Source organism: Pongo abelii, chromosome 7 (genome assembly GCF_028885655.2).
Source record: "Pongo abelii isolate AG06213 chromosome 7, NHGRI_mPonAbe1-v2.0_pri, whole genome shotgun sequence".
In the NCBI taxonomy this organism is placed as follows: domain Eukaryota; kingdom Metazoa; phylum Chordata; class Mammalia; order Primates; family Hominidae; genus Pongo; species Pongo abelii.
Genome location: NC_071992.2, coordinates 141272682 through 141288406, shown reverse-complemented (window position 1 = coordinate 141288406; position 15725 = coordinate 141272682). Strand labels below are relative to the sequence as shown.

The window sequence follows — 15725 nt, the reverse complement described above, 5'->3', positions numbered from 1 at the left end:
GTAACCTAGGGCATTGCTGATTAGCTTTCTGCATTGAAAGTGGAGAAGTGAAATCAACACAAAAGCAAGTTGAAGTTGTTTCCAGTGTACATATAGACAGTTTGCCAAAATCATGCCCTTAGAGTAAAAGAAGAACCAGAAGGAAAGGTCACTATGGGTTCACCCACGGAGAAAGATGATACCTGAGTGGGGTTAATTCAACATTGTGGGCCAGCTCAAAGTCAAAGCCATTTGCGAATTAGACACGGAAACCACAGTGGTGGGTGTTTGTGTTTGACACTGATGACATCAAAAAGCAGGTGACATCTTGCTGTGGGTGTCTCTGGAAAGACCCAGACTGTGGGCCTGGAGGTAAATCTTCACTGGTATTAAAGGTGCATCTGAAATTATGAAGAGTTTCATCTGGGAACTGCTATAAGCAGAGTCAGTGATCTTGACATACCCATGTAGGGAGATGTGCAGCTAGCCAAGGTCTCTTCGTGGAGTGCTAAAAATTGAGAGACATAAAGGAAATCAAGACTATGCATCAGCCCACCAGAGGGAGCTGACATTGCCAGAGAGCATTCCTGATATCCCTGGGCTGAGAGCTGTTCTTATTCAGGATTATTTAGAAAGCAAATTTTAAAATTGTGCTCTTTTTACTGCTAAAACAATTAGAAAATCCAAGAAAAAGATTGTATCCAAAATTTCATCAGTTATTGCAGCAAGTATTATTTTGTTTTTGTTTCCTCTAATTTTTATTTATTTGCATACAAGTTTTTTTGTTTTGTTTTGTTTTGTTTTTATTTATGTTTTGAGATGGAGTTTCGCTCTTGTTGCCCGGGCTGGAGTGCAATGGCATGATCTTGGCTCACTACAACCTCTGCCTCCCGGGTTCAAGCAATTCTTCTGCCTCAGCCTCCCCAGTAGCTGGGATTACAGGTACCCACCATCATGCCTGACTAATTTTTGTATTTTTTTTGGTGGAGACAGGGTTTCACCATGTTGGTCAGGCTGGTCTCGAACTCCTGACCTCAAGTGATGCACCCGCCTCGGCCTCCCAAAGTGCTGGGATTAAAGGCGTGAGTGACCATGTCCGGCCGCATACAAGTTTTGTTTTTTTTTTTTAAATTTTATTTTATTTATTTATTTTTGAGATGGAGTTTCACTCTTGTTGCCCAGGCTGGAATGCAATGGCACAATCTCAGCTCACTGCAACCTCCGCCTCCTGGGTTCAAGCAATTCTCCTGCCTCAGCCTTCCTTGTAGCTGGGTTTACAGGCACCCACCATCATGCTTGGCTAATTTTCATATTTTTTTTTTTAGTAGAATGGGGTTTCACCATGTTGGTCAGGCTGGTCTCGAACTGCTGACCTCAAGTGAGCCACCTGCCTCGGCCTCCCAAAGTGCTGGGATTAAAAGCGTGAGTCACCATGCCCAGCCACATACAAGTTTTTTTTTTAAAAAAAGCAATTTTATTTTATTTTATTTATTTATTTTTGAGATGGAGTCTCACTCTGTCACCCAGGCTGGAATGCACTCTCAGTCACTGGGTTCGAGCAATTCTCCTGCCTCAGCCTCCTGAGTAGCTGGGATTACAGACATGCACCACCACACCTGGCTACTTTTTGTATTTTTAGTAGAGACAAGGTTTCACCATGTTGGCCAGGCTGGTCTCGAACTCCCGACCTCAAGTGATCTGCCCGCCTCAGACTCCCAAAGTGTTGGGATTACAGGCACGAGCCACTGTGCCTGGCCTGCATACCAGTTTTTAATATAGTTGTAGTCAAACTATATAGAATATTGTGTTATACCAGTGGCTGTCAACTAAAGGGAAATTTCCTCCCAGGGAACATTTGGCAATGTGTGGAGACATTTTTGGTCATCACAGCTAAGGGAGTGAAGGGAGGGAGGTGGCATGTGATATGGCATCTAATGGATGGAGACCAGGGATGCGGCTAAACATCCTGCAATGCACAACATAGCCCTCTACAACAAAAAAGTATCTAGTCCAAAATGCCAGTAGTGCTGACATTGAGAAAATCTGTATTGTATTAACACTTTTAAGAACTAATTTTACTTAATATACAGTGTTCAATATTCCTACGTTGCCTTTGAACTAATTTAATCTGTGTCTTAGGTTGTATATCATGCATATTGAATGAAACTTAATGAGTGTATAATATTCCTTTGAGTTAATATGAAATAATTTACATAACTATCCCCTTGTTGTCGGGTATTAAGGTCAAGATACTTTGCTATTGAACATAGCACTGCAATGATCACTACGCAAATGTCTTAATTTGAAACATTTCCTTTGCATTAATTTCCAATTGTGACATTATAGATCCACTGCAGAAAAAGAGGCTGGTAAGGTTCTGTGATTAATATTTTATATTTTAAGTTCTTGAGAACAGTGACTTGCCTTATTTAATATTTTAATCCCTAAAATTCAACATTATCTTGTATATGCCATGTTTCAATAAATGCTCATTTAATGTAAATCTTTTTTATCATGTTAATAAAGTATTCCTCAAGATCTTGTTTCCTAAGAATGTTTTAAAAGCCAAGATGATCATTTTTTTTTGATATATGAAACACGATTTATTTATATTAACTAATTCCCCAGGGTTATTCTTGTATTCTTGAAATTAGCCCTACTTGTCCATGGATATTATTCTTTTTACATATTGACTGATGTGAGCTGTTGGCATGTCATCTAAGTTTTATTTGCAACAGAGCTTGGTTTATCATTTTATTTTTTGTGCAATCTTTGCCTAGGCATGTATAAAGGGAGCAGAATAGTGGCAAAATGTTCATACAGCTAGAGCGAGTTAGTCACAGCAGAAAGCAGAGGAGATGATCATGTGAAGAAATAAATGTATGGGGAGAAAAGCAATAAATCATAACTTCAACACATGGCCTTTCTTCTTGGTTTCTTTAAAGACAGCAAAAAAAAAAAAAAATATGATGCCAGACTCACATAAATCGAAGTAGATAAATGAATAAACAGCCTGTCATCCTCAAAGAGTTTATCCAGCACTCTCCCATATGTCAATTATTCAACAAATATTTATTAAGCATCTACTACACTCAGGTATTCTGTTGGATGCTAAGGAAATCATGGTGAATAATTTGTTCTATGTACAGCCATATCTTAAGAAGTACATTCTAAGTAGTGCCACTCTTACACTGAAGTGCTGGAGGAAAACAAGTGATTTCCTAAATTACAACAGTAATACAGGCTTAATGTAAAAAAAAAAAACAAAACAAAACACCAAACTTACACATATCCATAATTTTATTACCATGCTAATATAACTTTTTCTTGTTATCTATAAACTTATTACAAATCCAAAAACATAGTGGTTAAAAACAATTTATTATTATCATTCACAGGGCCTCATGGGCTCAATGAGGCAGTTCTAAATTAGAGTGTCTCAAATGGTGGCAGTGAGAGGGCATCTTTTTTGCCCATGTGGTTAGCTTGGGCTTCCTCACAGCATGGTGATTTCAGAGTGCTCAGACTTTCAACACAGCTTCTGGCGTCCTTCAAAGCAAGTGTTCTAAGAGTCGCAGGCAGAAGCTGCAAGGACTTCTTAGGAGCTAGCTTCAGAAGTCACACAGCATGACTTTAGTAGTATTCTGTTGACCAAAGCAGTCACAAATCAGGCCACATTCAAGGGAGCAAAGAAATAAACTGCAACCTTGGCTTGTGTGGATACAGGGAGAAGAAATTTATGCTGGTCAGCCATCTTGGAGACAAGCTACCATAATTATTTATCTGTTGTTAGTATGACTTTTCAAAAAGTATTCTACATAACCAAAATATAACCATTAAAATCAGGAAATTAACATTGATACTGACTACAATCTAATCCTCAGAACCCATTCAAGTTTTGCCAGTGATTCCAACAAAATAATCCAGTTCAAAACCACACATTGCATTTAATTGTCAAGGCTTTTTGGTGTTCTTTAGCTTGGAAAAGTTCCTTTGTCTTCCCTTAAATGACCTTGGCAATTTTGATGATAGCTGACCAGTTATTACATAGAATGTCCCTCAATCTGAATTTCTTACAATGTCTCTGATGTTTCCTTAAGTTATGTATCTTGGGTGGAAATACCACAGAAGTGTTGTATTCTTCTCACTGATACTACTGGCTGAGGCATAATTTACATCTGTCTCACTGCTGTTGATATTCAGTTAGATCACTTGATTAGGGTGGTATCCACTAGGTTCCTCCTAGCAGAGAACTAGGAATAACTTCCAAATTGCTCTTTAACCCTTTGTAATTAATAAGTGTTTTGTGCAGAGTTATTTTGAAATAGATATCCTATTCCTCATCAAACTCTCAATTTATTCATTTATTTCTATCTTTATGGACTTACACCTTCCTATTTTATTCAAAGGGATTGCATTAGTTTTCTATTGCTGCTGAGACAAATCACATTTTAGTGGCTTAAAACAACATAAGTGCATTATCTAACAGTTCTTTATGTCAGGAATCTTTCACAGGACTCACTGGGCTAAAAATCAAGGTGTTGACAGGGTGACATTGCTTCCTGGAGGCTCTAGGGGTGAATCCATTTTATTGCCTTTTCTGTCTTCTAGAGGCCACTCACATTCCTTGTCTCCTGGATCTCTTCCTCCATTTGGAAGCCAACAACACAGGTTGAGTCCTTCTCATGCTTCCATCTCTCTGGTTCTTTGTAGTCAGGAAGGATTTCTATTTTTAAGGACTCATGTGATTACACTGGGCCTGTCTAGATAATCTGTATTAGTCAGTGTTCTCTGGAGGAACAGGACTAAAAGGATAGATGTATATATAAAAGGGAGTTTATTAGGAGTATTGACCCACACAATGACAAGTTGAAGTCCCACAATAGGCTGTCTGCAAGCTGAGGAGCAAGCAAGGAAGCCAGTTCGAGTCTCAAAACCTCAAAAGTAGGGAAGCCAACAGTGCAGCCTTCAGTCTGTGGCAGAAGGCCTGAGAGGCCCTGGCAAAACACTGGTGTAAGCCCAAGAGTCCAAAAGCTAAAGAACTTGGAGTCTAATGTTCGAGGGCAGGAAGCATCCAGCAAGGGAGAAACAGGAAGCCTGGAAGACCCAGCCAGTCTAGTCCTTCCAGGCTCTTCTGCCTGCTTTATTCTAGCCATGGGGGCATCTGCTTAGATTGTGCCCATCCATATTGAGGGTAGGTCTGCCTCTCCCAGTCCACTGACTTAAATGTTAACCTCCTTTGGCAACACCTTTACAGATATACCCAGGAACAATACTTTGCATCCTTCAATCCAATCAAGTTGACACTCAATATTAGCTATCACATAATCCAAGATAATCTTTCTATCTTTGGGTCTCTAATCAAATCTGCAAATTCCCTTTTTCCATGCAAGATTCCATGTTCATAGATTCCACTGATTCAGGCATAGACATCTTTGTAGGCCATTATTCTGCCTACCACAAGGATTATAATCCCTTATATTAATTATTTTGAGGGTCAAATTGTCTCCAATTTGCTATTTGAGGTATCTACAAGTTAGCTTCTGGGTCCTTTTGATATGACTCCATAGTCTTTGAGAGCTTCCTTGCTTTCTGGCACAAAAATATCTTTTAGATTCATCTTGTACTTTTTAATCCAAACCCTAGAATCAGTCATTTCTCCAAAGAACCTTGATTCCTTTTAGTGGAGAATGGTATTTAGAAGCCAAAGTCAACACTTTATTATAAGATTGGCTTTGTGTTAGATGATTTTGCTCAACTGTAGGCTAATGTAAGTTTTCTGAGCATGTTTAAGATAGGCTAGGCTAAGCTATGATGTGTGGTAGGTTAGATGTATTAAATGCATTGTCAACTTATGATAATTTCAATTTACAAGGGTTTATCAGGATATAATCCCATCACAAGTCAAACAGCATCTGTAATGTCTTTGTCAGCTAATTTTAACATCTGTGTCAGTTTCTGGATTGGTTTTGATTGATCCATTTATCCCCTTACTCTGGAGCAGATCTTTTTGATTCTTTGCATGCATTGTAATTTTTTATTGGCTGACATATACTTTAAACATTATCTTGTTGGGGCCTGGATATTTTTGTATTCTGATAAATATTTTTGAGTTTTGTTCTAGAACTCAGTTGAATTATTAATACTTGGAAATAAGTTGATCCTTTCAGGTCTTGCTTTTAAGATTTGATAGTTTGCCAGCGCAGTGGCTCACACCTGTAATCCCAGCACTTTGGGAGGCCGAGGCAGGCAGATTGCCTGAGGTTGGGAGTTTGAGACCAGCCTGGCCAGCATGGGAAAACCCCATCTCTACTAAAAATACAAAAATTAGCCTGGCATGGTGGCAGGCACCTGTAATCCAAGCTATTCATGAAGCTGAGGCAGGAGAATTGCTTGAACCCGGGAGGCAGAGGTTGCAGTGGGCCGAGATCACATCATTGCACTCCAGCTGGGAAACAAGAGCAAAACTCTGTCTCAAAAAAAAAAAAAAATTGATAGGTTGAACCAGAGCAGTATTTAGGCTAGGGCTAATTGTTTCCTACTAATGAAGCAAAAATCCTTCTATGTACTTTACTCAATGCCCTGTGGAACACACAATTTTCCAGTCTGGCATGTGGGAAAAGGCACAATTTCCAGTCATGTGTGAGTGTTGGGTGCTGTTACCTTTAATTGCTTGTGGTTCTTTCTCTGTCTTCCAGTAGTTTCTTGTATGTATGCATTAATCATTACTTAGCTGCATATTCAAGGTAAGCCACCTCCATAATTCTCTGTACATCTCTCTCCTCTCTGGTACTCTGTCCTTATTTGCAATTTCTGGTTCTCTTCATTTGTTCCTGTGGATTTTGATAACCATCTGGCTTGGTATCATTGTCCTACTCTGACACAACTTTTCTCTCACTCACTTCTGTGCTGTTATTGGCAAACAAGTCATATTTCCGTATGTTAGAGTGAAACAATACAACTATCTATACATCGTTTTATACAACTGATTTTTAAATCAATTGAAAGAAGGATGGAGAAAGAGTATTTGTGTGTACTATCTTTTATAATTGCATAATTACTTTTACTGGTGCTCTTAATGTACGTGTGTGTGGATTCAAATAACTTTCTGGGGTCATTTGTTTTCAGCCTAAAGAACTGCCTTTAGTACTCCTTGGAAGATACATTTACTAGCAATAAATTCTGTTTCTTTTCTAATAGAGAAATGTCGATTTTTCCTTCATTTTGAAAGCTTTGCTGAATACAAGATTCTTAGTTGACAGTTTTCTTTTTCTTTCAGCACTTTACATCTGGCATCCCACTTCCTTTCGGCTCCATTGTTTCTGATGAAAAATCAGCTGTTAATCATATTGAGGTTCTTTTATATGTGATGAGTCATCTTTCTCTTACTGCTTTTAAGATTTTCTCCTTATCATTGGCTTTCAGAATTTTTCTATGCTATATCTGTGTGTGGATCCCTTTGCATTTATTCTACTTGAAGTCTGTTGATTTTCTTGAATCTTTAGTTTTTTTTTTTAAAAAAATCAAATTTGGAAAGTTTTCAGCTATTCTTATTTTTGAAAATTTTTTCTACTCGTTTTTCTCTCTCTTTTCCTTCTGATAATTCCATTACTCATATGTTAGCATGCTTTATGGTGTTCCATATTGAGGCTCAGTTCATTTTTCACTATTTTTTCTGTTTTTCAGATGGTATATGCTCTACAAATCTATCTTCAAGTTTGCTAGTTTTTTTCTTCTGCCAATTCAAATCTATTGTTGAGCCTCTCTAAAATTTTTATTTTTAGATAAAAAGTTTTAATTTATTTTTCAACTCCAAAATTTTCAATTGGTTTTACTAGTTTATATCTCTTTATTGATAGTCTCTATTTGATGTGACATTGTTATTTTACCTATTTAATTATAGTTTCCTTTAGTTCTTTGAACATACTTATAGTGGCTACTTTGAAATCTTCACATACTAAATGCAGTATCTGTCTCCCCGCTGCACAGATAATTTCTGCAGCTTGTTTTTTTTCCCCTGTGTACGTGTCACACTTTGCTATTTCTTTGCATGTCTCATAATTTTTTGTTGATAACTGCACATTTCAGATAACATATTATGACAATTCTAGATATTCCCTCCCACCTCACACTTGTTATTTTTTTTGTGACTTACTGAAGTATTTTAGTAAAGTGTATATTCCCCACAGTGTGATGATGTTGCTCTTCAGACAACTCAGACTTGGGCATGTGCACTGTCATTTTGGGATGACAGTGCTTTTTTTTTCTCCAGGTCTCTATTTGTCTCTTTCTGTTATCACCCCAGTTTTTAGGCTTCACTAATTTCCAGCTGATTGCTCTACTGTTTTTGACAATGCCCTAGGGGCATAAATCACTCAACAATTATCCAATTGATCCAATCAAATTTGGGCTCCTTTGCAGAGGTAATTTTCAAGGTTAGTGTTTGAGGTTTGTACTGACCCCAGACAGGCTCTTCTTAGCTGTCTCTTCCCCTGATTCTCTCTGGCAAACTGTCTTAGCCCACACGTCCCATAGAATACCAGCCTTCTCTTAATTGCTTTCCATCAAAACCTCCAATATTTTTTAGAGTGCTTGTAGACTTGAGCTTCCCCACCCTTGGTTTCAGATAAAGTTAGTTCCTAGGGGAGAGCTTCAGAGCTGTTTGATGGGTTAAGTCCTACTCTGACAGAAATCTCTGAACCATGGTTCCAGAGTTGGGAGTAGGGACAATGGTGCACTTTTATTTGAGTGATACCCCTGCTTTAGGATCAGGTACTTCATGGAGGTGCTGGCCTTTATTCTTATTGGCTTACCTCTCCTGGCATAAAACCTTTGCTTAATGAACAAACTAGGGTGAGAGTAATTGTGATCCTAGTATTTTCAGCACGCTGTACCTGTGTCTATGAGAAGGGGGACTAGGAGAAACCAGGGAGCACCAGACCTCTCAGATGCACTCACTTGTAATTAAGTCCCTGCAACAGGTAGCCATGGGCAATGAAAAAATGCTAATGGCTTGCCCATTCAGAGAAGATACCAAAACCTTGACTGAGAGCATCCTCAAGATCCTATTGACTCTTTCTCTACAGTGTCTCCTTCTTAGCCTCCATCCCAGTCCTGACCCCACCTTCTGTTTGAGCCATTACCACAGCCTTCTACCTACATGCTTCTAATTCCTTAACAATAATACAGTTAGTCCACTTACTTAAAATACTCAATCAGGGCTCCTCCAGAAGGTGTGCACACTCAATCTTCATTTGTCACTCTTCGTGTTTCATCTCTATTGTTATGCGTTTCAATCCCTCTGTGTCTAGCAGCATGGAAGATGTAATTATTACCGAGGGCTTACTATGTATCAGGCCCCGTGCTAAGTGCTTCCCATGCAACAGCTCATTTACTCCTCACAGCAACCCTACAAATTAGGTACTTTGACAGATTATAAAATGAAAGCTTAGGAAGGTAAAGTAATTAGAACATTTTCTTACAGCTAGAAAATTGTAAAGACTATATTAAAAAGAAAAAGAACACAGAGTTTCTGACCTAAAGCTTGACATCTAATTGGAATGATAAGACCAACACATGTGAAATAATTAGCAAATGTTGTAAGATGTTGTGCTAACCTGTTTTTTCCCCTTGTTATAATTTATTTCCTCACTTTCCAAATTATAACTGCATCCAGAACAAAGATTTCATTTCCCACTATTTGTATATTTCAAAACACGTGGTGCTCTGCTGGGCATAAAATGAGTAATCAGTATATTGGTGCCAGAGGACAGTGAGTGTAGGACTGAGCACTTATGGAACAAGTAGAAGGTCTAGAATATTTAGGTTTCACTAAATGCCAGCCAGAAAGAGAATCTGAGACTCAGAGGGGAGGTGATGCATTCAAGGTCACAGAGTTAGAGAAGGATTAGACAGAAACCAGTTCTCCAAACTCCCTGCCCAGTATACCTTCCCCCAGAGCCCACTTAGGTCAGCCCAGGGCATGTGGTATTCACACTATGGTTCTCGAATTTACGGAACTAAAAGGCCCTGCATCCCATATCTCAAAATATGCTGCTTTTCTCCTTGTAGCTGACACCTACCTCCAGAGACCTAGCTCAAGACGAATCCAGAGCTGTCTGGTCCAATGGAGATGCCTCTAGTCCCTGTCACTTTGCACTTTGGGTATTTCTCAACCAGAGTGTCCCAACAAGGACCACCCTCACTGATTTATTTACTTTCCTGCCCTCGCATCAGATGAGAAACTTTCTAAAGTCAGAACCACGGCTCCTGTGACTCAGAGAAATCATTACCTAACACGGTGCCTGGCATGTGACCTCCTAAAAGACGCTTAGTGAATGAATGACTACAATCCAGGCAACCCATATGTGATGTAGTCAGGATCAACCGTGGCTTCTTGGAGTAAGAGGCAAACTGTCTTGAGATGAAGGCTGAGTGCAGTTCACCCATTCAAATCCTGGTTTACAGCTCTGTGATGTTTGGTTAAGTCATTTTTTAAAAAATTACAGTTTCCTCATCTGTTAAAGTTGGAGTTGATAATACTTACCTAGGGTTTTTTCAGAGTTCAATTACAGAATTAAAGAACTGGTCACATAGGTACTCAATTAATGTTACATTTCATATAGCATCATGGTGACATCATGTGATATCCCAGCTTTGCCACTTTGCAACCACAATGCAAGCTTGCCACTTGGGAACCAGGTGGAAACAGGTGAAATAACACAAGGTGTCCCTTCATTTCACATGTATTTGAGGGTCTCCAGCATGCTGTTTACTTCTGGGAAGACAACAGTGAATGCAACAGACACAGCTTTGCTCTCTTGGGGAGAGTACAGTCTAGCAGGGGAAGTAGACAATCTAGAGACAAACACATGAGTAAGCCAGATAGTTTCTGAAAGTGGGTAAGTGCTTCAAAGAAAATAAAAGAGGGAAATAGGATAGAGAATGGCTGGGGTGGTCCAAGAAGCTCTCTTTGAAGGGATGACATTTTAGCTGAGACCCATAATATAAGAGCCAGCCCTATAGATGGGAGTATGCTACGGTGAATGATTAGCCAGTATGAAGCTCCTGAAGCAGACAGACTTGGGGTGTTCAAAGCATGAGAAGAAAACCAGATTGGGTTGGAGCACAAAAGGTGAAGAGTGGCAGAGATGAGGCTGCAGAAGAGCAGAGACCTGATCATGGAGGACCCAGAGACCTGGCTAAGGAGCAAGGAGTCCCGTGAAGCATAATGGGAGGTCACAGAAAGGCCCTGAGCAGGGGGTGATATGCTCTAGTTTGCATGTTGAAAAGATTATCTGGGTGGGTGTCAGGTTAGGAAAAGGCATGGTGGATAAGCCCCATCTTCTGAGCTGGATCCTGCTACCCCGGGGTGCTTCCAACAGAAGTTTAAGTGGGAGTCAGGAGCTACAGACAAGGGGCTGCGTCTGTAAGAAGCTTCTAGGCTTTTACACTTCCCTATGCTATTTCTGTCACCCCATATTCTGTAAAATCCTATGCCTCGTAGATTTGTCTTTGGAGAATGGAGCAATAAGGTGGAGCCAAAGATAAGGAATCCAAAGGTATAGAGTGGGAAGAGGCAGCAGGCCCAAGAGCCAAGGCCCCAGGGATGCAGCAAAAAAATTGGAAGGAAACCCCAAAAACAGCAGATCTGGACTTGAGAAGCAGAAAGGCTTATGAAGCAGAAAGAGAGAGAGAGAAAGGGAGTTTTACACCTCATTATACCCGTTTACTTACATAGGCAGCCCCTTTATCACAATGCATTTCATAGCTCAGCTCTTTCAACAACATCTAATTACATTGCCTAATTACCATCTCTACATCACCTACCAACATTTAACTCACTCTTTCCTCGTTTCGGCAGAAGAACCCTACAGGGACAATGGATTTTTTTTTGGCAATAGGGAACCAACTCTAGGTATTTAAGATGTGATGATGAAAAGCAGGGTTGAGAAAGATTTTACCCCAGTAGGTTGTAGAAATTTCTGGATGCAGAGAGACCAGCTGGAGAGCAATCCGGTACAGCCATCCAGGCCCTATGAACTCATGACTTGGGCAGCTGTAAAAAGGAAACGAACCTGAATGCAAAGGGAAGGCAGGTCTGAAAGTCTGTTCTTAATTTTCCTTTTGGTCTTTCTACCTGGATCTCAGATATTGCTCTGTGAATTTAAAGGGACATTTTGTGTGTGTGTGTCCAAGTTCACGAATGCTGTGCTCAGCATGTGCTATTACTCTGTGAAAGTTATGAAGTAATTCTTAAGGAAAGAAATAGGCCATACACTAACTGGGTGAACAAAAATAGGTCATGACATGAAGATAGAAGGGCTGCTGGCCAAGGCTGGGGAGCCAGAAGGCAGCCATCTGCTAGGACACAGGGCAGTGCCCATCCTCACTGCTCGTTCCCTGCCATGAAAGTGTGATAGGACAATTGTGCTGAACATGGCCACTGCTTCTTACCTCCTTGGGAAAGGAACATCCTTCTGTTGCTTAGCCACCTTAAAAGGCAGAATTCCATCTCAGTGTCCAAGTCTTGGCTTACTAGCTCTGTAATGTTTGGTAAGTCACTTAATTTTTTTGAATCCCAGTTTTTTCACTTGTGAAATAGGAGATGATAATGCTTACCCAGGGTGTTTTGAGAGTTCAGTCACAGAATTAAGAGAATCAAGCACATAGGTGCTCGATTAATGTTCCTTTCCATATAGCAGTGTGGTGACATCATGGGATGCCCCAGCTCTGCCACTCTGTAATCACCCAGAAAGCTTGCCACTTGAGAGAGCTCTGTAACACCTGCATGCCTCAGTTTCCCTATCAACAATATGGGAACAATCACAGTCTAACCCATGTCATGGAGCTGTTAGGAGAAGTAAAGGAGTTCCACATGGGAAGTGCTGAGAGCAGGGCTGGCACACAGCCACCCTGAGAGATTAGATTTTCTTCTTCTTCTTCTTGTTCTCAGACTGCTGGACACACTTCACATCCGTGTTTCAAAGAATGAAATCACTTGACAATGTTCAGGTAGAAACAAGCCATGCAGTTCCCTTTGTGTTTGCACTTTTAGTACAGACGGGGTTTCGCCATGTTGGTCAGGCTGGTCTCGAACTCCTGACCTCAGGTGATCCACCCGCCTTGGCCTCCCAAAGTGCTGGGATTACAGACATGAGCCACCGCTCCTGGCCTCCATGTCTTTTTCATTAGGTGCCCAAACTAAGGCAAGCAGCCTCTATCTAAAATATGCGCATCTCATGACAGTTTCCCTAACCCTAATGACAGTTTCCAGAGAGAGAGTGGAAATTGGCAATAGCTCTTCAAAGCTTCTACTGGTATGCCGCACATGTCACTTCTGCTCACATTTCATTGGCTGGAGCAAGTCATATGGTCAGCCATGACATCAGCAGGGCAACCTTGGGCAGTTAACAGTTAACAGTTGGCAGTTAACAGTCAGGAGGGTAAAACACAATCATGGTGCCATAAAAGAGTGAAGGAGCCGGCATTACACACAGACAGCCCGCAGAAGGGCAGCAACATTTTGGAGCTTCTTTTAGTTGTCTTTATTGATATATTTTAATTGAACCCAGATTTTTTTTTCCTGTCTAGCCCTTAGAGACAAGCTCTGCCAGAGCTCATATAGCAGAGAGAAGGTGTTGAGATTAGTGATACTCAGCATTTCTGACACTGGAGACCTGCATAAAAATTTAACAAACTGGGAAGCAGTTTTCATGACAACCCTTTTCATTGCATAGATGTTACCAAGAGTTTGGGGGTGTTTTTAAGGAAAAGCCATTAGGCTGGAAGTCAGACACACCTGGGTTTGAGATCGGCTCTGCTACTTAGTACCTGCATGGTTTTGAGGAATCATTTGGCCTCTTTTCAGGTTTTAGATCCTTCATCTGTAAAATGAGGACAGTTGTGAGAAAGGGAAATTGCTCCATAAACAGTGAAGCACTATGCAAATGCTCAGGCTTTGTAAAAAATTGATGGAAAATGTCATAAGAAGTGGGCAGTTCTGGTTTTCTTCCATTGCTATGGGAAGCTGGCACACACAAGAAAGTTTATTGACAGCAGCTGAGATGTGCTGAAGCTGGTAATTATCTTCAAGACAGGCTGAGTTTTGATTGTATGTAAGGGTGCCTGGCAGACCTATCAATCAGACATGTGCCTTGATGTAATGCTGACAGTCTATTTACACAGAGGCAGCTGTGATATTATAAAAGAATGAAAGGCATGCTGGAGGTCTAAGTTGTTGTAGGATGGTAAAAATCTGGTGTGAACATGAGCGAAAGAGTTTCTGAATTTTCATTATGATCCAGCATTTTAGAGATGTATGAAAACTTAGCAATGATTGAATTCAACCCCTTCTCCGCATGGATAAGGAAACTGACAACCATTAATGCCTGAGTGGTTATTAATGCAGAGAGAAAAACTCACTGTTACCAGTCTTTTATGAATGTGCTAACTCATTAATCTATAAACAACACTTCTTCTAATATTTAGCATTTAACAATTCTAAATATTTATTCACTATTTACACATAATCAGCAAAAGCACAAAACTTCACATTAAATCTCCCCAGACATTTAAGCATTCATTACAAATTTGTAATCAAGCTCTTAGATAAACAAATAATTAAAACTATGAATCTAATAAATCAGATTTGTTGGCATGCTCTAAACACCTTAAGAAGTGACAATACATGCACAGAATGTCACTTTGATTACAGAAATTATTATACTATGGGAAAATGGCTTGCTGAGACCCTGAAGAGCCAGAGAAAGGACACTGCTCACACATGTGAAGGATACACACTCTGTTTTCTCCTCCTTCTGTATGAGAGAGCCTGCTGATGATTTGTGGCTTAAAAAGTATGAGGAGGTCTATGAGCATATTTTCAATTAAGTGCATGAGTTGTCAGCATAAATTCTTTCTGAAATGATGATACAATTCCATAGCAAAACCAGGCTATAATATAGTGGAAATGAGCACCTTAGCTCTGTTAGTCTCCTACTCCAAGGACCATATTTCCGTAGGGAGCACACTTGTTTTGGGAATTCTGGGAGCCAAGGGCTGGCTGCACTGTGAATGTGTTTTGCTGCTCCAGCTTCTTATGGCCCCAGATTTCTGATCATATTCTGCATCCTTGGCTAATTCTCTCAGGAATTTTACAGTGAAAAGGAGAACAAGAGTGAGAACACGAGAATAAGATCAAGAAAGGTCTCTTCTCACCAGTGCTGTAATCCACCTGAAAAGCCGTAGCCATTTGCACTACTAAAACCAGTCATAAAAGTGCTAATACAGTACACTATGAATTTAAATTTGTGTCTTTATTCTCTTCATTCTAATTGTTACTGTTTAATGTTATAGCTTCCCAAGGTTATTAGTGTTATACCTTTCCAGTATCACAGTAATTTTTATAGGATATAATTGCTATACTTTCGCAGACAGAGTTGCTGAATTTACAAAAGCCCCCAAAGGAAAAAAAAAAACAGGACTTGAGAACAGCTGAGTTTATAGGTTCAGGAGTTTTGACACAGAACTGGCCATTCCTGGGACTGTCCTTGCCTGTGTGGTTGAAGATGGGCACAAGCACACCCGAATTCCAGCAGCAGGGTGGGGAGAGGAAGCGGAACGGAAGAAACGCCTTTTTCTTTGACAAGCGTGACCCAGAAGTTTCCTCTCTCTCTTCTGCTCATTTTTATCTGGGAACTTGGCCACGCCCAGCAGCAAAGGATGCTGGAAATAACGTTGCCCAT

General features: G+C 40.1%; 1 long non-coding RNA gene across 1 annotated transcript; it reads right to left on the bottom strand.

Moving 5' to 3' along the window:
- Positions 1–3343: 3343 nt before the first annotated feature.
- LOC100938138 (uncharacterized) lies at positions 3344–15441 on the bottom strand. The gene is made up of 3 exons (XR_008509275.2): positions 12436–15441; positions 9182–9286; positions 3344–3623 (listed from the first exon to the last, which is right to left on the bottom strand). It is a non-coding gene; the product is annotated as an uncharacterized LOC100938138 (long non-coding RNA).
- Positions 15442–15725: the final 284 nt, after the last annotated feature.